Raw genomic sequence first — 21,193 nt, forward strand, 5'->3', positions numbered from 1 at the left:
CAGACCTCGCCCAATCACTCTGGTAAGTCTTCAATGTAGACTCCCAAACCTTCACAGACTTCGTTCACCGGCAATCCACAATGTCTCTTGGATGCTCAGAACGCGACGCCTAACCGGCTGGAGGATGCACAGTCCTCAAGTGTAATAAGTCTTCAGATCACACAGACAAGAAGACTTAAGTGATGCCCAATTCTCTCTGGCTCTGGGTGGTTAGGGCTTTATCCTCGCAAGGAATTCTCTCTCAAAGGCTTCGAGGTGGGTTGCTCTCAAACGACAAAAGCCGTACTCTCAATCTGAGCAGCCAACCGTTTATGGTTGTAGGGGGTGGGCTATTTATAGCCACTTGGCAACCCGACCTGATTTGTCCAAAATGACCCTGGGTCACTAAGGAACTGACACGTGTCCCAACGGTCAGATTTCAAACTCACACGACAACTTTACTTGGGCTACAAGCAAAGCTGACTTGTCTGACTCTAGACAAGATTCGCTCCCATTGTCTTCACTTGAAGACAGAGGTTTTTGGTTTAGGCATCACTTTAGTCATTCTGACTGGTTCTCTTAGACCCCACTTAACAGTACGGTGGTTCCTATGACTCAACACAAAAGAAAAAGACCTATGAACGATCTAAGTCTTCGAGCTCCATAGGCTTCATATCGTGTCTTCTCTTGTCATAGTCTTCAATGTGAATATCTTCATATACCACCTTTGACTTCAATGTCTTCATACATTTTTAGGGGTCATCTCTGGTAGTAAAACTGAATCATGAGGGACTTCTACCTGTGTTATCCTGCAATTCTCACAAACACATTAGTCCCTCAACTAGGTTTGTCGTCAATACTCCAAAACCAACTAGGGGTGGCACTAGATGCACTTACAATCTCCCCCTTTTTGGTGATTGATGACAAACTAGTTGAAGTTTTCAACGGGGAATATAATCTGTGAAATTGTAAAGGATAAGGAATTGTCTTCATAAGTTGCAAGGGCTCCCCCTGAAGATGTGCATATAAGTTAATTTGCTTTTGGAATGCAAATGCACATGGCAGGTGGTACTTGTGGAGATCCACTTCAACTTATGATGACAATCCACTATGCATGTGAAAGTATATGAAGATAATGCCATGCATAATGAAAAATGGACGTCTGCAGAATGAGCTAAGTGCGGAATTTATCGCCGCACATGCGGAATTTATCTTCGCAAAACAAGGTGGCGAATAAGTAGCAGACGACCATCTAGTTTAAGTGTTACAACTCATAAGAACCAAATGTAGCAAAAAAATGAGAGTTGTAAGCATGAAGCAAAAATATAAGGGACCCGCCCATATGGACCCGCTTGAAGACTATCAATCTCATATGCTTCTCCCCCTTTTGTCAGTAATGACCAAAAAGGTTTGAAGACATAGAGCCTCTACTCGTTCCCATGAGGAGTAGGTGAAGTAGCAGGGTTGTTGGTGTTGTTTGGCAGTGTAGAAGAGCTTGGAGGTGCTGAAGCAGGTGGCGGTGAAGTAGCATCGTCTTCTTCCTCAATAATTCTGGCAGTGACTGTGGCAGCAGAGGAAGAGAACTCAGAGTCTTCAAGGGATGGAGTTCCCAGCAGCACAGCCCTTCGAGGAGGTGTGGAGTCAAACTTGAATCTCTCAGTGAAGCCATCCTCTTGAAGATCAGCTTCAGAAAGCATCATCATTAGCCCTTTCCATGTGCGGCGACAGGTTTCATGGGCAACGAAAGCATTCTTGGTGGCAAGATTTTGAGTGCAATTAACATCCACCAAGAGGCTTTTCATCTGACGCTTCAGCCAGTCATGATGCCTATCTTGTTTCTGATGTAGGGCCACAAGAAGCTCTCGATCGTTGAGAACACGAGTGCGCTTCTTGGGTCTTGGAGCAGTGGCACTGTTAGTGGCTTCAGTTGAAGCAGGGTGTGGTGCACGTCTAGTGCCAGCCAAAGGATACACCCGAGAAACTGCTTCAACGCCTTCAACATTCTGAGTAGAACTCTGATGTTCTGCAGTTTGAAGACTTAGAGGTTGCTTGGCAGGCTCAGAATATATGGCTTCAGTAGACATCTCCACGTCAGGCAAGAAGATCCGATGGTTGCGGGCTGAGGGCTGATAAGAGATGGCGGAGTGTAGCTTGATCAGCCGCATGACCCAAGGGGTGTAGAATTTCAAACCAAACAGATCAATGCCTGATGCAGCAAGTTGGCGTATGAAGAAGTCCTGTGCATTGAAGCATTTGCCATGAAGTATATAGAAGACCAAAGTCTTCATTGCTCCCTGAAGCTTGGCATTTGGAGAGTGCCCTTTGATAGGCCAAAGAGTTCGCCTGATGATGTGATAGATGGTTCTGGGCAGGTACTCAAGGTCTTCAACGAAGAACTCTGTGGGATACGCAGCATCTGGAGGCAATGACTTCATCATGCTGAGCATTTGACTCATATTAGGTTCTGGCCGCTGAAAGATGCTCTCAATAGCTTCAGCATGCAGCTGACAGCCTTGCTCGAAGAGATCGCCAGGAGTGGGCAAGCCAGTGAGCTCAATGATGTCAAATGCATTGGCTTCGTGATGAACGTTGCCAGTCATCCACTCCAGGACCCAAGTCTTCAGATCTCTGCTATACCCTTTGATGTGAAGTGTGGCATAGAATTGTAGCAGCAGCTCTTCATTCCAATGCTCTTCATCAGTAACAAACTGCAGCAGACCCACTTGCTTGAAGCAATCCAACGGTTCTTCTAGACAGGGCAGACCAGCTATAGCTTCAACATCAAGGAGCTTGTGTGGGAAGATGCGACCTTGGTTGTAAAGAATGCAAGAGTAGTAGCTTCACTGAGGATAGCTCCAGAACCGATCAGATGATATTCTTTCCCTTGAGTAGGGGTTCTTGGAGCTATCGAAGAACGTGTTGTCTGCCCTGAAGCCATTGATGTTGAAGGAGTCAGGTGCTGATGCAGGACCTGGAAACCTTGGCAGTCTTGGGATTGGCTTCTGTACCTGAGGCCTGTGCTCAACATGATAGATGAATTGGGGACCGGCAGCACACTCAGGAACAGAAGTGGCGGGATCAGTGGCTTCGCTGTCTTCTGAAGCTTTTGTTGGGGAGGGCTCCACATTAGCTTCATTGGTGGTTGTGGCAGCCTCAAGATTTGCCTTGACTAGCTGGAGGGTCGGTCACAGGCATGTTCTCCTGGAGAACTGCTTCTTGGTGGAGCAGGGGAGTGGGATTTTGTGGTACTTCTTCTTCTGCGGCTGATGCAGCCGGAATGTCTTCAGCAGAGACTTGAGGCCTTGGACCTTTGCGAAGCCTGCGGAACGCAGTCGACGCCTGTGGAGTTGGAGTGGGATGGGCCTCATAGTCTTCTTCCTCTTGCACGTGATCCGCCCATGAAGCATCCTGTGCAATTGGCGTCAGTGGACGACCAATGCTGATGAGTTCGTTGTTTTCTAACTGAGGAAGGACTGCATCATCTTCTACATTGTCATGATGACCAATGTCTTCAGCAGCGATGGGATCAGCTGCTGGAATGTCTTCAGCTTCAGGAGCCTCTGTGGAAGCAGGCTCATGAACTGTCAGTTGACGTTCTGCGTCAGGATGAACCATAGAAATGGGTTCAACTATCAAGGGCTCTGTGGGAGAAGCCCGAGCTTTCTTTGTCTTTCTCTTTTTCTTTGTGGGGCAGTAGGAGAGGCTTCAGAGTGTTTCCTCTTCCTGGCTTCAGCCTCAGCAGTTCTTGTCTTCTTGAGCTCTGAAGCTGTTGACCGGCTCTTTGGCTTCGAGCCAGTCATTCTTGTTGGGAAGACAATCGGAACTGCTTCTTGCCTTGGTGCATCAGATTCAGCCGTAGCAGGCTTCTTCTTCTTCTTTGCGGCCATCCTGGGGTCGATGCCAGGACACCCAAGTGCTTTGCGCTTCTCAGCCTCATTATAGGCTTGCACACATCTGTCAGCCAGAGTCTTCATGCGCTCACGCGAACCCTGAGCTTCTGCACGCTTCTTCACAAAGGCTTCCTTGAGCTCGTGCATCATTGTCTTGAAGTTCTTCACTTCTTGCACGCTGAGCTTGGCCATATGCTTCTTGAACTGAGCCTTTTCATAGTCAATTTTCTGCTTCAGCTCAACAATGCGCTGGGCAATAGCAAGTTCTGAAGCAATGACGCCTTGGAAGGCGACACTGAGGCCAATGGGTAGCTGCAGATCTTCAAAGCTGATGTTTGGCGTGTCAAACCACTCATCAATGAAGTTGTGGATGATGGTGACATCAAAGAGAGGTAGATCATTGAAGATTTCTGCTTCTTCTTTGCTCTTGATGAGTTGCTCAAGAGCGTCATCTGCAAGATCTTCATCACTTGACAGATCAATGTCGTCATTGCGCAGAATGGCAGCAGCTGTGAGCTCTTTGCCAGTGTGAGACAGAGGCATCTTGGCCTTCTGGTGCCTTGAGACGCGTGATAAGTCTTCAGACTGCACACTGTCTTCAGGAGGTGCAGTCGCCAATGACTTCGCCTTTGAGATTTTTGGTGAAGGGGCCGGCTTTGAAGCTTTTGGCTTCTTCAACTGCTTTAGCTTCGGCACTGCAGGCGCGTCATCAGACTCAGTGTCAGCTGCAGGCTCATTCACTGCAGTCCCTTGAACCAAGATGTAGGTGATGAGGCCTTCAAGGTTGGCATACGGACCGATGACATTGGGTTCTGCTTCTCGTGTGCCATCTGCCCTTGGTGCTGAGGGACCAGGGTTGAAGTCTAACCCAAATTTCTTCTTGTTCTGCTTTGCTGAGTTTTGGGCAAACTAGAAGTTGCGCTTGAACAGATTGTCGTCACGACACCAGAGTAGTGACGACGGATGTGCATCATCAAGCTGTGGCCCACGGACCATGCATGGATAGAAGCTTTGGGCAATAGCTTCATCTCTGGACTTGGGTAGAAGGTTCTTGTATAAGATGTCTCCCCACGGTCTTTTGATGGCACTTTTCTCAGCATACTCTTGGGTTGTGAAGCGGTATTTGAACCATTGTTCTGCCCAATAGCGTCGAATCCATTGGATTCGGGTCTTGCACTGACTATAATCCTCTTCAGGATCTGTCTTATACATTTCTGCGAGTTCATCAGGCAGATCTCTGGATGTTCCGCCACGACGTTGTCTGCCCCCCTTCCTTGCTGCTTTCTCTGAAGCCATAAACTTTAACTTGAAAGGCTTCAAGACGTTCAAAGGCTTCAACGGCTTTCTCTTGCTGGACCAACAGGAACTGGCTTCAGGAGAATTTATGTGATGCTGTAAGAATTCTGCAAATGAATGCAGACTATGAGAACCAAAGGATTCTCCCACGGACATGTACCTGTGACAGCATTAAGGTGCGAGGGAAGGACAAGAGGTCATATGCATTCTCAGAAGATTTTGAAGATAAATCAGTTTAGAAGACATTGACCTCATCGTGCGAAGACATTCACTCATAGATAAGAAGTTGGTTCCAGATTTGTACGAATCCACAGATCAGTACAAGTGAGGAATCTAACTACTTTGTGAAGCACAAGTGAATATACTAGGCATGTTATGAGATGCAGTATGAGAGAGATTTAGCTTGTGTGAACAGAACTGCTTGTGGTAGAAAGTGACAGATCAATAGGATCAACGGTGCTGTAAAAAGGGAGTTTTATTTACCACACTGAGAACTACTAGACGGAGTGGGAGATGAGGCCAAGCAGTTCACTCTTCCGTGCCCTAACTTGGCGACGGAGGACACCTACGGCGACGGCGGAGAGGACGATGTCCGCGGTCGGCGTGACGACGGCGTCGGAGAGGTTGCGGCAGCGAAGCGCTTCGTCGCCGGTGTCGTCGAGAGCTAGCGGTGGCGCTAGGGTTCGTGCGATGGTGGAAGAAGAGATAATTACCGCTGTGAGTGTGTATTTATAGGCACAGGGGCGGCACTGCGCTATTACACAGGTGCCCCTGGCGATTCGCATCTGAGGAACACATGGCCAGTATGCGGAATTTTGGGGTTTGTTCCACGTCCCACGCACGCCTGGATTGTCGGGTGGTCGTTCCTACTTCTCCGGATTTCATGTGGAGGAATGAGCATTGAAAACGGACTTAATGGTTGTCTCTGTATCTTCTGCTGACAAGGACGCAGAGAAGACATTCAACAGTTTCAATAGAATGCATATGACTTAGAGAGATAGAGTTTGAGATAGAAAGCATAGAGAAGTTGGGGTCCGATCACATTCACTTAGTTCAAAAGATTCAACACGAAGACATAGCTATAAGTGAATGCTGTAGAGGACAGAACACTAGCATATATATATATATATATATATATATATATATATATATATAGTCAACATAGTGAAGATAATCATGAAAATATGTTGAGTTCAAAGCCAAACCAAATGTGAAGACATTGCAAGGTAACGCCATGAGTGAAACACTTCAAAATAGAACGTTTGGTGGTGGCGTTACCCACCGTATAGGAAGTATTAGACCCAGACACGGCGCACAATTATCGTGGCGCTCCGAAGTCAAATTCCACATTAATGTATTCACACTTAGAATGTATGTCTTCATTGATTGAAGATATACTTCACTTCGTGTGTTGTACATCTAAGTCATCAATATGCATAAGGGTTAGGATGTGTGCCTGATCACAGGACATTTGAGGATTCCAGGATATTTAGCTCACACCGTAACTTGCAAAACCTCTTCTCATCCAAGGGCTTGGTGAAGATATCTGCTAATTGCTCTTCAGTGTTGACGTGTATGATATCAATGTCTTCCTTCACAACATGATCTCTGAGAAAGTGATGACGAATTTCAATGTGCTTTGTCTTCGAGTGATGAACTGGGTTGTTAGCAATCTTGATGGCGCTTTCGTTGTCGCAGTAAAGTGGCACTTGCTTCAGATGAATGCCATAGTCCTTGAGTGTTTGCTTCATCCACAGAAGCTGAGCGCAGCAAGATCCAGCAGCAATGTATTCAGATTCAGCAGTGGAGAGAGATACACAGTTCTGCTTCTTTGAAGACCAACATACAAGTGATCGTCCCAGAAAGTGACATGTGCCTGATGTAGACTTGCGATCAACTTTGTCACCAGTATAATCAGCATCCGAGAATCCAACAAGATCAAACTCTGAGCCCTTTGGATACCATAATCCTAGAGTTGGGGTGTGAGCCAAATATCGAAGAATTCGCTTCATAGCTAAGTGATGCGACTCCTTTGGTGCCGCTTGAAATCGAGCACACATGCAAACACTAAGCATAATATCTGGCCTAGATGCACATAGATAAAGTAAAGAACCAATCATGGAGCGGTATACCTTTTGATCGAACTCTTTACCATTGTCGTCAGGACTCAGATGATGTTTGGCTGGCATTGGTGTTGTGAAGCCTTTGCAGTCTTGCATACCGAACTTCTTCAGGCAATCTTTGAGATACTTTTCTTGAGATATGAAGATGCCATTGCGTTGTTGTCGTATTTGAAGACCAAGGAAGAACTTCAGCTCCCCCACCATGGACATCTGATATTGCTCTTGCATCATATATCCAAACTCTTCACTATACTTCTGATTGGTGCAACCGAAGATAATGTCATCCACATATATTTGGCACACAAACAGTTCACCATCATATGTCTTCGTGAAAAGAGTGGGATCTAGGGAACCAGGTATGAAGCCTTTGCTCTTCAGGAAGTATTTGAGTGTGTCATACCAGGCCCTAGGGGCTTGTTTGAGGCCATACAGTGCCTTGTTGAGCTTGTATACCATGTCAGGATGTTTTGGATTTTCAAAGCCAGGCGGTTGCGCAACATACACTTCTTCTTCAATCTTGCCATTGAGAAAGGCACTCTTCACATCCATTTGATATAGAAGTATGTTATGATGATTTGCATAGGCCAGAAGTATGCGTATGGCTTCAAGTCTAGCCACAGGAGCAAATGTTTCATCGAAGTCAATGCCTTCCACTTGAGTATATCCTTGAGCAACGAGACGAGCTTTGTTTCTGACAACTTGACCATGCTCATCTTGCTTGTTGCGGTATATCCATTTGGTGCCTATTATATTGTGCTTCCATGGATCAGGACGCTTAACCAGTTCCCACACATTATTCAGCTCAAACTGTTGAAGCTCTTCTTGCATAGCTTGAATCCATTCAGGTTCCATGAAGGCTTCTTCAACTTTCTTGGGTTCTGTTATTGAGACGAATGCGAAGTGCCCACAGAAATTTGCTAGCTGAGTTGCCCTTGTACGAGTGAGTGGACCAGGTGCATTGATGCTATCAATTATTCTTTCAATCTGCACTTCATTGGCAACGCGAGGATGTACAGGGCGAAGACTTTGCTCTTGCTGTTCATTGTCGTTGTTGGAAGGAATATCTTCAGGGTGAGCATTGTCTTCATGTTGATCAGGTGCTGAAATGATAAGTTCTTCTTCAGGATGAGCTTTAGAAGGTATAATTTCTCCAGTTCCCATTAGCTTGATTGATTCACTGGATGGAACTTCATCTAGCACACTTGGCAACTGCTCTCTTTGTGAGCCGTTGGTCTCATCGAACCGCACATCCACTGTTTCAACCACTTTGTAATGAAAGAGATTGAAGACTCTGTAGGAGTGCGAATCCTTTCCATATCCAAGCATAAAACCCTCAAGTGCTTTTGGTGCAAATTTTGAGGTGTGATGCGGGTCCTTGATCCAGCACCTTGCGCCAAATACTCTGAAGTAACTGACATTTGGCTTTTTGCCAGTAAGGAGCTCATAAGATGTCTTGTTCAGTAGCTTGTGAAGATAAACACGATTGATTGTATGACATGCAGTATCAATGGCTTCGGGCCAGAATTTTCTTGGGGTCTTGTATTCATCTAGCATCATTCTGGCCATCTCAATTAGTGTTCTGTTCTTGCGTTTGACGACGCCATTCTGCTGTGGCGTGTACGGGGCTGAGAATTCATGTGTGATGCCCAAGGTATCAAGATATGTATCAAGGCCAGTGTTCTTGAATTCAGTGCCATTGTCACTTCTGATGTGCTTTATCTTGGCGCCAAAATTGTTCATAGCTCGATTGGCGAAGCGTCTGAAGACATCCTGCACTTCAGTCTTGTAAAGGATTATGTGCACCCAAGTATATCTAGAGTAATCATCAACAGTAACGAAGCCATAGAGGCAAGCAGTAGTAGTTAGAGTTGAGTAATGAGTGGGACCGAAAAGATCCATGTGAAGCAGTTCGAAGGGTTGAGTAGTAGTCATGATTGTCTTCGAGGGATGTTTGGCCCTCGTCATTTTCCCTGCTTCACAGGCACCGCATAAGTGGTCTTTCTTGAACTTGACGCCCTCGATGCCTATGACATGCTTTTTCTTCGCAAGGGTGTGGAGGTTCCTCATGCCAGCATGTCCAAGCCTCCGATGCCAGAGCCAGCATTCTGAAGCCTTTGCTAGAAGACATACTGCAAGCTGTGGCCCTGCTGAGAAATCTACAACGTACAAATCATGTTTTCGATACCCTTCAAACACTAGAAACTTGTCAGATTCCATTAGTATAAGGCAACGATATTTTCCAAACATTACGATCATGTTCAAATCGCAAAGCATTGAGACAGACATTAAGTTGAAGCCAAGGGATTCAACAAGCATGACTTTATCCATGTGTTGATCCCTTGAGATTGCAACTCTACCTAGACCCAATACCTTACTTTTACCAGTGTCAGCAAATGTGATGTGGCTCTTGTCGGATGGACGTAAGGTTGAGTCCATAAGAAGACTTCTTTTGCCAGTCATGTGATTTGTACACCCACTGTCAATAATCCATTCTGAAGACGCTGGTGTCATATCCTACAGTGCAGTTAGGGGGATAGGCTTCACCAAGAGCATTGTGAAGCAAAAACATTTGACGAACCAGTGGGTTATGAAAGCTTAGATCCAGGTTGGGACTAATACGGAGAGTAGCAAGCGATTCAGGTACGAAGTACATAGTAAGACTATTTGGGCATTTGATCTTGCGCCCTAAAAGATGTTTAAGGTCCCCAGCAATAGCGTCAGACGATTTTGGTTTTCTGCTGGAGACCTTTCCCTGCAAAAGAGAGTTAAGCCTTCTTAACCACCCACATCTTCAAGGGTGGCTTAGAAGCAATAAGTCTAAGTGCAGCATCTGAGAATTTTGGCTTTGAAGCCTTAGCAAACAATCTTGCAGGTGGACAATAGTACTCATAAGAATAAGCAGAATAGTTTTTGGTCTTATGAACATGGCGGTTTGATGAACCGCTCTCATATTCATATGCCTGAGTATGATTTTCCTGCAAAGCATTTGTGTTAGTGCGACTCAGGTGAGTCCTCTGTCTGTATGAAGCCTTTGGACCGTATGAAGCCTTTGGTCTGATGTTTGTCTTCTTCACATGAGGTGTCATGATGACATTCACAGGAAGACTTTCCAGACACCTTTTCGGAACCCAGATCTTCTTCATAGGCGGTCCATTCCTGCAGTTAGTACCAATGTACCTGGCAAACACTTCACCATTCTGATTCTTAAACAGTATATAGTTTGCATCAAAGGATTCATCAATGATAATGGGGTTAGCACAAGTGAAGCCAGATAGATTGGATGGATCTGCTGAAGGTTCCTTTGCAGCAACCCACATGGTTTTGGGGTACTGCTCAGGTTTCCAGTAAGAGCCATCTGCATTCATTTTCCTTACGAACCCTACACCCTCTTTCCTAGGGTTTCGGTTCAGAATCTGCTTTTTCAGGACATCACACAGCATCTGATGCCCTTTAAGACTTTTGTACATCCCTGTTTCAAGCAATGTCTTCAACCTAGCATTCTCATCAGCAATAGCGGTGGTATCCTCAGCAGAGGGGTTGGTTACTGCATCAACAGTTGAAGATATTGCAACAGCAGTAGCAGTAGAACATTCAGCAACAGAAGTAGCATTATTACGCTCAATGCATTTAAGACATGGTGGTTCAAATCCTTCCTGAGTGGGACTGATTTGTTTGGAGCGAAGTGACTCGTTTTCTGTTTGAAGATCTTCATGAACCGCTCTCAATTTCTCAAGATCTTGCTTCCTTTGAAGATAATCATAGGAAAGCTTTTCATGAGTTGTTGAGAGAGTTTCATGACGACTTTCAAGTTCCTGATACTTAACGTGAAGATTTTTTATGTCTTCAATTAAGGATTCAGATCGAGTCATTTCAGCACCTAACAGATCATCGCTTCTGTCTAACAGTTTTTGAATATGTTCCATAGCTTTCTGGTGTTCAGTTGCAATTTTAGCAAGTGTTTTGTAGCTAGGTTTTGAACCACAATCAGAGTCATCGTCACTAGATGTTTGATAGTGAGTAGTGCGTGTGTTTACCTTGGCACCGCGTGCCATGAAGCAGTAGGTAGAAGCGGAGTAGTCCTTGTCATTTGCATCCGTGTCGGTGATGAAGTCATTGTCTTCAGTGTTGAAGATGGACTTGGCAACATATGCTATAGCCAGACTTGCGACGCCTGAGTCGGATTCCTCCTCAGACTCCACCTCCGCCTCCTCAGAAGCAGACTCCTCCTCTGAATCCATTTCCTTGCCAACAAACGCACGTGCCTTGCCAGATGAGCTCTTCTTGTGTGATGAAGACTTTGAGGAAGACTTGGAAGAAGACTTTGAGTATTTCTTCTTCTTCTTCTTGTCGTCAGAGTCATATTCCTTGCTCTTTTTCTTCTTTTTGTTCTCATTGTCCCACTGTGGACACTCAGAGATGAAGTGGCCAAGTTTCTTGCACTTGTGACATGTTTTCTTCTTGTAGTCATGAGCAGGAGCTTCATCATTCCTTGAACTTGATCGGGAAGACTTTCTGAAGTCTTTCTTCTTGGTGAATTTTTGAAACTTCTTGACAAGCATAGCAAGTTCCCTTCCAATGTCTTCAGGGTCATCAGAACTGCTGTCAGATTCTTCTTCAGATGAGGAGACAGCTTTTGCCTTCAAGGCACGAGTTCGCCCATAGTTTGGACCGTAGATCTCTCTTTTCTCCGAAAGCTGAAACTCATGTGTGTTGAGCCTCTCAAGTATGTCAGACGAATCGAGTGTCTTGAAATCAGGACGTTCTTGAATCATCAGGGCCAGGATGTCAAACGAACTATCAAGTGATCTCAGCAGCGTCTTGACGACTTCGTGTTTGGTAATCTCAGTGGCGCCGAGGGCTTGAAGCTCATTTGTGATGTTAGTGAGTCGGTCAAATGTGTGCTGGACATTCTCATTGTCATTTCGCTTGAAGCGGTTGAAGAGGTTGTGAAGGACACTGATTCTCTGATCTCTCTGGGTTGAGATGCCTTCATTGACTTTGGAGAGCCAGTCCCAGACCAGCTTGGATGTCTTCAAAGCACTCACACAGTCATACTGTCCTTTAGTCAGATGACCACAGATGATATTCTTGGCAGTAGAGTCCAGTTGAACGAATTTCTTGACATCAGCAGCAGTGACACCTTCTCCAGCCTTGGGAACGCCGTTCTCGATGACATACCATAGGTCGACGTCAATGGCTTCAAGATGCATACGCATCTTATTCTTCCAGTAGGGATATTCAGTTCCATCGAAGATGGGGCACGCAGCGGAGACTTTAATTATCCCTGCAGTCGACATAGCTAAAACTCCAGGTGGTTAAACCGAATCACACAGAACAAGGGAGCACCTTGCTCTGATACCAATTAAAAGTGCGTTATATCGACTAGAGGGGGGTGAATAGGCGATTTTTATGAAAGTCTTCAGAACATGGGAGTTTTGAAGACAAACGATAAAATTAAACCTATTACCATGCAGCGGAAGGTAGACTACACTAGGCAAACCATAGTCAAGTATTCAATGAAGTGAAGGCACAAAGACTAATAGCAGCTAGGTAGTAAGGATCAGGTAGGAAGATATTGTGAAGCCAAACAGAACACGCAGTCACTCAGTGAAGACAAATGATAGAGCAAACATACAATGACTTCACAAGGAGAAACAGTAAGTAAAGTGAAGTGAAGATGAAACCAGTGATGCGTTGAAGACAATGATTTGTTGGACCAGTTCCAGTTGCTGTGACAACTGTACGTCTGGTTGGAGCGGCTAGGTATTTAAACCTTAGGACGCACAGTCCCGGACACCCAGTCCTGAACACGCAGCTCAGGACACCCAGTCCTCACCGTATTCTCCTTGAGCTAAGGTCACACAGACCTCGCCCAATCACTCTGGTAAGTCTTCAAGGTAGACTCCCAAACCTTCACAGACTTCGTTCACCGGCAATCCACAATGTCTCATGGATGCTCAGAACGTGACGCCTAACCGGCTGGAGGATGCACAGTCCTCAAGTGTAATAAGTCTTCAGATCACACAAACAAGAAGACTTAAGTGATGCCCAATTCTCTCTGGCTCTGGGTGGTTAGGGCTTTATCCTCGCAAGGAATTCTCTCTCAAAGGCTTCGAGGTGGGTTGCTCTCAAACGACAAAAGCCGTACTCTCAATCTGAGCAGCCAACCGTTTATGGTTGTAGGGGGTGGGCTATTTATAGCCACTTGGCAACCCGACCTGATTTGTCCAAAATGACCCTGGGTCACTAAGGAACTGACACGTGTCCCAACGGTCAGATTTCAAACTCACACGACAACTTTACTTGGGCTACAAGCAAAGCTGACTTGTCTGACTCTGGACAAGATTCGCTCTCATTGTCTTCACTTGAAGACATAGGTTTTTGGTTTAGGCATCACTTTAGTCATTCTGACTGGTTCTCTTAGACCCCACTTAACAGTACGGTGGTTCCTATGACTCAACACAAAAGAAAAAGACCTACGAACGATCTAAGTCTTCGAGCTCCATAGGCTTCATATCATGTCTTCTCTTGTCATAGTCTTCAATGTGAATATCTTCATATACCACCTTTGACTTCAATGTCTTCATACATTTTTAAGGGTCATCTCTGGTAGTAAAACCGAATCATGAGGGACTTCTACCTGTGTTATCCTGCAATTCTCACAAACACATTAGTCCCTCAACTAGGTTTGTCGTCAATACTCCAAAACCAACTAGGGGTGGCACTAGATGCACTTACACTTGGCCTTGGTCATATTTTCGGCTTCACAAGCTCCACACAAATGGTCATTGAAGAATTTGACACCCTCGATGCCAATGACATGCTTCTTCTTCGCGAGTGTGTGCAAGTTCCTCATGCCAGCATGACCAAGTCGTCGACGCCATAGCCAGTCTTCTGAAGCTTTTGCAAGTAGACATGTAGCAGGTTGTGGTCCTGTAGAGAAATCAACAATATACAAATCTCCTTTCCTAAAGCCTTCGAAGACTTTGGAATTGTCAGCTTCCATGATCACAACACAACGATACTTGCCGAAGACAACAACCATATCAAGATCACAAAGCATTGAGATAGACACGAGGTTGAACCCTAAGGACTCGACAAGCATGACTTTGTCCATGTGTCAATCCTTTGAGATTGCAACCTTACCTAGACCCAATACCTTGCTTTTGCCTTTGTGAGCGTAGGTGATATGCTTCTGATATGATGGAGATAAAGCAGTGTCCATCAATAAGCTCCTGTCACCAATCATGTGATTTGTACATCCACTGTCGAGGACCCACTCAGTGGCTTTGGGTTGATCATCCTGCAGATGAATTAGTGCAGCTTACGAACTCATATACTTCATCAGTGAAGAATATGACATCAAATTCATCAGATCAATTTCATCAAGCGATAGAACAGGTAAATTAGTATGAGGACGTGAGAAATGAAAATTCATTTCTTCATGATTAGCTTGCATCCTTTCAAGCATATTCAGGTCTCCAGCAAGTTCTTCTGACATTTAGGTTCATCTGGAGACCTGACCTGCATAAGAGATTAGTTCTTTTCTTCACCACCCACATATGAAGGGGTGGTAAAGAGTTCATCATTCTGTGAGCTCCATAAGAGAAAGGTGGCATAGATGCCAATCCACTTCGTTTCACATAAGAGGGGTTAGGATAAGAAGAAATTCTTCGAGGATTTATGAACATAATGATTTGAAGAATAATGCACATATCCATAATCCTTAGTCTTTCCCTACGAAATAGAAGTGTTAGCACGATGATATTCATGTGAGGACTTTGATCCATGTGAGGAAAGTGGTCCATATGAGGACTTGGATCCATATGAAGACTCTGGTCTACATGAAGAATTTGATCTGGGTTCCTATTCTTCACAGGTGGTGTCATGATGACATTCACCTGAAGACTTTCAAGGCACCTTTTGGGAACCCAGATTTTCTTCATAGGAGGACCATTCCTGCAGTTAGTGCCAACATATCTAGCAAATACTTCACCATTCTGATTGTTGAACAGCTTATAGTTGGAATCAAATGACTCATCAGAGGAATATGAAGATTCACATGTAAAGCCGGATAAAGTAGATGGATCCACTGAAGGTCCCTTTGCAGCAACCCATGAGGTTTTGGGATACTGCTCAAGCTTCCAGTAGGTCGCATCAACATTGAGTTTCCTCTCAAAGGCAATACCCTCTTTTCTAGGGTTCCTGTTGAGGATCTGCTTCTTAAGCACATCACAAAGAGCCTGATGCCCTTTGAGGTTTTTGTACATGCCTGTCACATACAATTCCTTCAGCCCTGCATGGTCAGTGGTACTAGCAGCATCCTCAGATGAGAAATTAGTGACAACATAGTCAGGTGAAGAATTTGCAGCAATAGAAGCATTTGAACTTTCAGGTGAAGAATTAGCAGATTCATGTTCAATGCACTTCAAACATGGAGGAATAAATTCTTCCCGAGTAGTGCTGATTTGTTGAGCAAGTAATGAATCACGCTCCTTCTGAAGATCTTCATAACTCACTCTTAACTTCTCAAGATCTTGCTTTCTTTGAAGAAATTCATAAGAAATCTTCTCATGATCAGATAAGAGAGTGTTATGATGACTCTGAAGATTATCAAACTTAGTCTGAAGTCTCTAAAGATTTTCAGTCAAAGTTTTAGTGCGATCCATTTCTTCACCCAACATATCATCGCTTTTGTCTAGCATATTTTGAACCTTTTCAAGAGCCTTTTGTTGTTTCACAGCAATCTTAGCAAGTTTAGAATAGCTAGGCTTGAGGTTTTCATCAGATTCATCCTCACTTGATTCAGAGGAGGGATATTTGAGTACCTTTGCACCTTTTGCCATCAAGTAATAGGTGGAAGCGTAGTCATCATCATCATCGTCAGTGGTGTTGGGGAGGTCCTTTTCCTCAGAGTTGAAGATGGACTTGCTGACGAACTCATTAGTGAGGGCTAGGCTCGCCACACTAGAGTCTGACTCTTCAGATGCCTCCTCTTCCTCAGATTCAGCTTCAGAGTCCATTTCCTTGTCAATGAATGTCCGAACCTTCTTGGAGCTGCTCTTCTTGTGAGATGAAGACCTTGAAGGTTTTCATGAAGAGGACTTTGAAGATTTCTTCTTCTTCTTTGAATCATCAGAACTGTAGTCCTTGTACTTCTTCTTCTTTGATTCCTTTTCCCACTGAGGACAATCTTGAATGTAGTGACTGGGTTTCTTGCATTTGTGGCAAAGTCTCTTCTTGTAATCACGGGATGAGGAATCTGATTTTAAGTCATCACTTCTTAAGGATTTTCCAAAACGACCACGTCTTGAGAACTTCTGGAATTTCCTCACGAGCATTGCTAGCTCCTGGCTCATTTCTTCAGGATCACTAAGGCTACTACCAGAATCTTCACCTTCAGATTCAGACACTGCCTTGGCCTTTAGAGCTCGTGATCTGCATAGCTCGATCCATAGATCTCTCTCTTCTCATCAAGCTGAAACTCATGAGTGTTTAGCCTTTCGAGGATATCAGCGGGATCAAGTGACTTGTAGTCTCCACGTTCTTGTATCATCAGTGCAAGGGTGTCAAATAAGGAATCAAGCGATTGAAGCAATTTCTTCACCACCTCGTGGTCGCTGATGTCAGAGGCACCAAGTGCTTGAAGCTCATTTAAAATGTCAGTGAGGCGATCGAAGGTTTGCTGAACATTTTCATTGTCAAGTCTTTTGAAGCGGTTGAAGAGATTGCGAAGAACGTCAACTCGAGAGTCACACTGTGTTGAGACTCCTTCATTGACCTTGGACAGCCTATCCCAGATAAGTTTTGTTGTCTCCAAAGCACTCACTCTGCCATACTGCCCTTTGCTCAGATGGCCACATATGATGTTCCTCGCTTGAGAGTCTAGTTGGTTGAATCTCTTCACATCAATAGCATTGATGGTAGGAGTGATAGAGGGAACGCCATTTTCCACAACGTACCATAGATTGTTGTCAATTGCCTCAAGATGCATTCACATCTTATTCTTCCAGTAGGGGTAGTCCGTCCCATCGAAGGTAGGACACCCAACAGAGACCTTGATCATACTTGCGGTCGACATAACTAAAACTCCAGGTGGTTAAACCAAAATCACACAGAACAAGGGAGTACCTTGCTCTTATACCAATTGAAAGTGCGTTAAGTCGACTAGAGGGGGGTGAATAGGCGATTTTTATGAATTATTCACTGAGAAATTTCAGGGTGAGGAAATTCCTAAGCGAAGAACTACTTGCAGCGGAATAAGTACTCAGATGCAGACATGACATAACATAAGCATGGACATCATGATGAACAGAAAACAAACACAGAGTACAGAAAGCGTAAGCACGGGATAAAACAAAATGAAGACAAACAGACTAAAAAGATTGAACTGAGGAAATTGAGAATGTCTTCAGTCAAAGTATTCAAACAGATATGAACAGGTACACAACACAGTAATGAAGAAATGAATGGGTTGAGGAAATAGAACCAGTTAGCTCGGTGAAGACAAAGATTTGGTAGACCAGTTCCAACTGCTGTGACAGTTATACGTCTGGTTAGAGCGGCTAGGTATTTAAATCTGAGGACACATAATCCTCACCGTATTCTCCTTGAACTAAGGTCACATAGACCTCGTCCAAACACTCGTGGTAAGTCTTCAGGTGACTTTCAAACCTTCACAAACTCGGTCACTCGGCGATTCACAATTTCCTCTTGGATGCTCTAGACTATGACGCCTAACTGTCTAGAGGATGCACAGTCCTCAAAAGTAACAAGCGTCGGTTCCACATAGGAACAATCTCTTCAGTGATGCTCAATCACTTTGGGTTTGTAGGTGTTTGGTTTGGGGTTTGGATTTTTTTCTCTCTTGATGATTTTCGCTCAAAGTCCTCGGAGGATGGGATGCTCTCAATGACAAGTGTCAGTTTCTTGCGAAGTAGCCAACCAGCTAGTGGTTGTAGGGGGCAGCTATTTATAGCCTAGGGAGCAACCCGACATGATAAGACATAAATGCCCTTCAATGATATGACCGTTAGGTGGATAAGATATTTTGGGACAGCTGGCGCATAACACAGCGGTCAGAAATTTGAGATTCAAATTTCTCAGGGCTATCATATTCCTCACTTGTAGGCAATCCACACTGGCGAATTCCTAACTCCTCAGTCAGGACAAATTCCTCAGAGACCAGAAGATCTTCGTCTCTGTCACTAAAGAAATTGACTGAACTGTATGAGATTTCCAATGGCTTCACTCGAAGGGAATGGTAGGTGTAGGATTTTGAGATGAGCATCACCTGGAAACTTTTCCTTAGTTTTACCTCGACCCCCTTTAACAATACGGTGTTTCCTATGACTCAAGAAAGAGAAAATGAAACTACGAAAACAAAAGTCTTCACGCTTCATGTTCCTCGCATGAATATCAAGTCTTCACGGTCACACCAATTTCTTCACTTTCAAAGTCTTCAGAAAGTCTTAAGAAATCCAAGGTCTTCAGTTGAAGACATTCATTTTCAGGGGTCGACTTTCTTTGTAAATATCAAACTCCTCATAGACTTATAGTCCTGTGTACACTCACAAACGCATTAGTCCCCTAACCTATAAGTCTTCAATACACCAAAATCACTAAGGGGCACTAGATACACTTACAGTTCATATTTTAACGAGGCCAACAATTTTTCAAATCAATCGTCAGCAACCGGCCTATAAATACATGTCAACCCCGCACAACATCTCACCACCTATAAAAAAGAAACACCAATATGTGATACTGTAATACCAATATACTCCCTCCGTTTATTTTTAGTCCGCATATAAGGTTTGGTCAAAGTCAAGCTTTGTAGAGTTTGACTAACTTTATATTAAAAAAATATAAACATTCACAATATGAAATCAATATTATCAGATGCACCATGAAACATATTTTCATACTATATAGTTTTAGTATTGTAGATGTTTATATATTTTTATATAAATTTGGTCAAACTTTGTGTAGTTTGACTTTGACCAAATCTTATATGCAGAGTAAAAAGAAACGAAGGGAGTACTTGCATTCACCTGTGCAGAAAAATTCCCCATATAAATATGGCTTGATTAGCAAATAATACAAGTCACACCGCGAAAGGCCCACCAAAACACCTTATTATAAATAAAAATAAAACACACTCCATCATCTGCCCCACTCGCCAAACCAAATATTCTCTCATTCCAAAATATAAAGTGCATTAATTTTTTGAAAAGCCATTTTTTTAATTCGACCAAGTCCAGAGCCAAAAATATTGACATCCATAATACTACTTAAATAAAATATAAAAATTCATTTCATGATGAACCTAATGATACTGATTTGATATTAGGATATTGATATACTCTCTACAAATTTGGCCAAATTTCAAGAGATTTGACTTTTTTTGAAAAAATAACACATCCTATATTTTGAGACAAAGGGAGTAAAATATGCTCCCTAATTTTGGACCCCTTTCCATTCAATTGAGGTGTTCAATTTTAGATTTAGTTCATGATTTTGACCTGGTCAACTATTTCTCAGCGAGCCCTCTCATTCGGGAATCTAATTCAGTATGCTTCCTAATTTTAGCCCACCATTCAATTTGAGATGTTCAATTTTTGATTTTGTTCAAGTGACCAGGTCAACTATTTCTCAACGAGCTCGCTCTTTCAGTTGAGGTATTCAATTTTAGATGGAGTTCATGATTTGAACTGGGTCAATGATTTATCATATTAATTAGCGACAACCAGCCTGCAAAACGCATCAACCTCGTGAATCCTCTCATAAAGACCTGTTTTCTCTGGATAATCTATCTAATTCACTGTGCTCCCTAGTCTTGGAGCCCTCCTGCTCAATTGAGGTGTGTAATTTTGGATTTGGTTCATGATTTTGGTTGAGCCAACTGTTTCACCATGAGCTCTCTTATTCAATTGAGATATTCAATTTTGGATTTGATTCACGATTTTGAATGTGTCAATGACTTCATAAATTAATCGTCAGCAATCAGCATGTAAACACATCAGTCATGTACACCCTCTCACCATCTAAAAGAACATACCAATCCCCATAACACCTATTTTTCTCTGGAACATCTAATTCACTATGCACCCTAATTTTGGACCCCTTCCCATTCAATTGGGGTGTTTAATTTTAGATTTTGTTCATGATTTTGAACTGGTCAACTATTTCTCAACAAGCCCTCACATTCAAGTGAGAGATTCAATTTTGGATTTGATTCATGATTTTGCTTCTGAAGAATTTTTATATGAATGGAATATGATCCCTAACACTCTCAACACCCCCCTCTTTATAGCGTGGGTTCACTACGACTCAAATAAAATCAAAAAACTTTTGAGTCTTCAACACAAAAATATTAATTGGGAGACAATACACTTTCACCCCTTGGGTTTCTATAGTTTTAGAGGGGCGTTGATCCTACTTCACCATTCAAGAGTGCGTCAACAAGTTTGGTGGAGCATATGCACAAAGCCACAAATGCAAAATCGATGGTCAAGTGGCGTGAGACTCCATGAGCGCGTAAGTTTTGCTTTGCTATGTTGTATGTGTTGATCATGTGACTGTTTTGCTCTATGTTGCAATGTGTTGATCATGTGATTGTATTTCTTTGCTAGCCCGACCCTGCAATGACATTGTAAAAAAACGAGGGCAAAGCCATTCATGATGCTTCATTGTTGGAGCAAGTTGAATGTCCAAATCAAGTGGAGTGATATATCCAATTACGTCAAGACTGCCATCACCAAAGGGGATGAAGTTGGTGAAACAAGCGATCAAATGGGGGAGGGCTTGTACCGGCCACCTGTGTGCCGACTGCCGAGGTCGAGCGAGAAGAAACATGAGAACGAAGGCAAAGCATGAAGGGATGGTGACCAAGATAACAGACAA

Source organism: Triticum urartu, chromosome 1A, assembly GCF_056163025.1.
Source record: "Triticum urartu cultivar PI428250 chromosome 1A, HENAU_Tu73, whole genome shotgun sequence".
Lineage (NCBI taxonomy): Eukaryota > Viridiplantae > Streptophyta > Magnoliopsida > Poales > Poaceae > Triticum > Triticum urartu.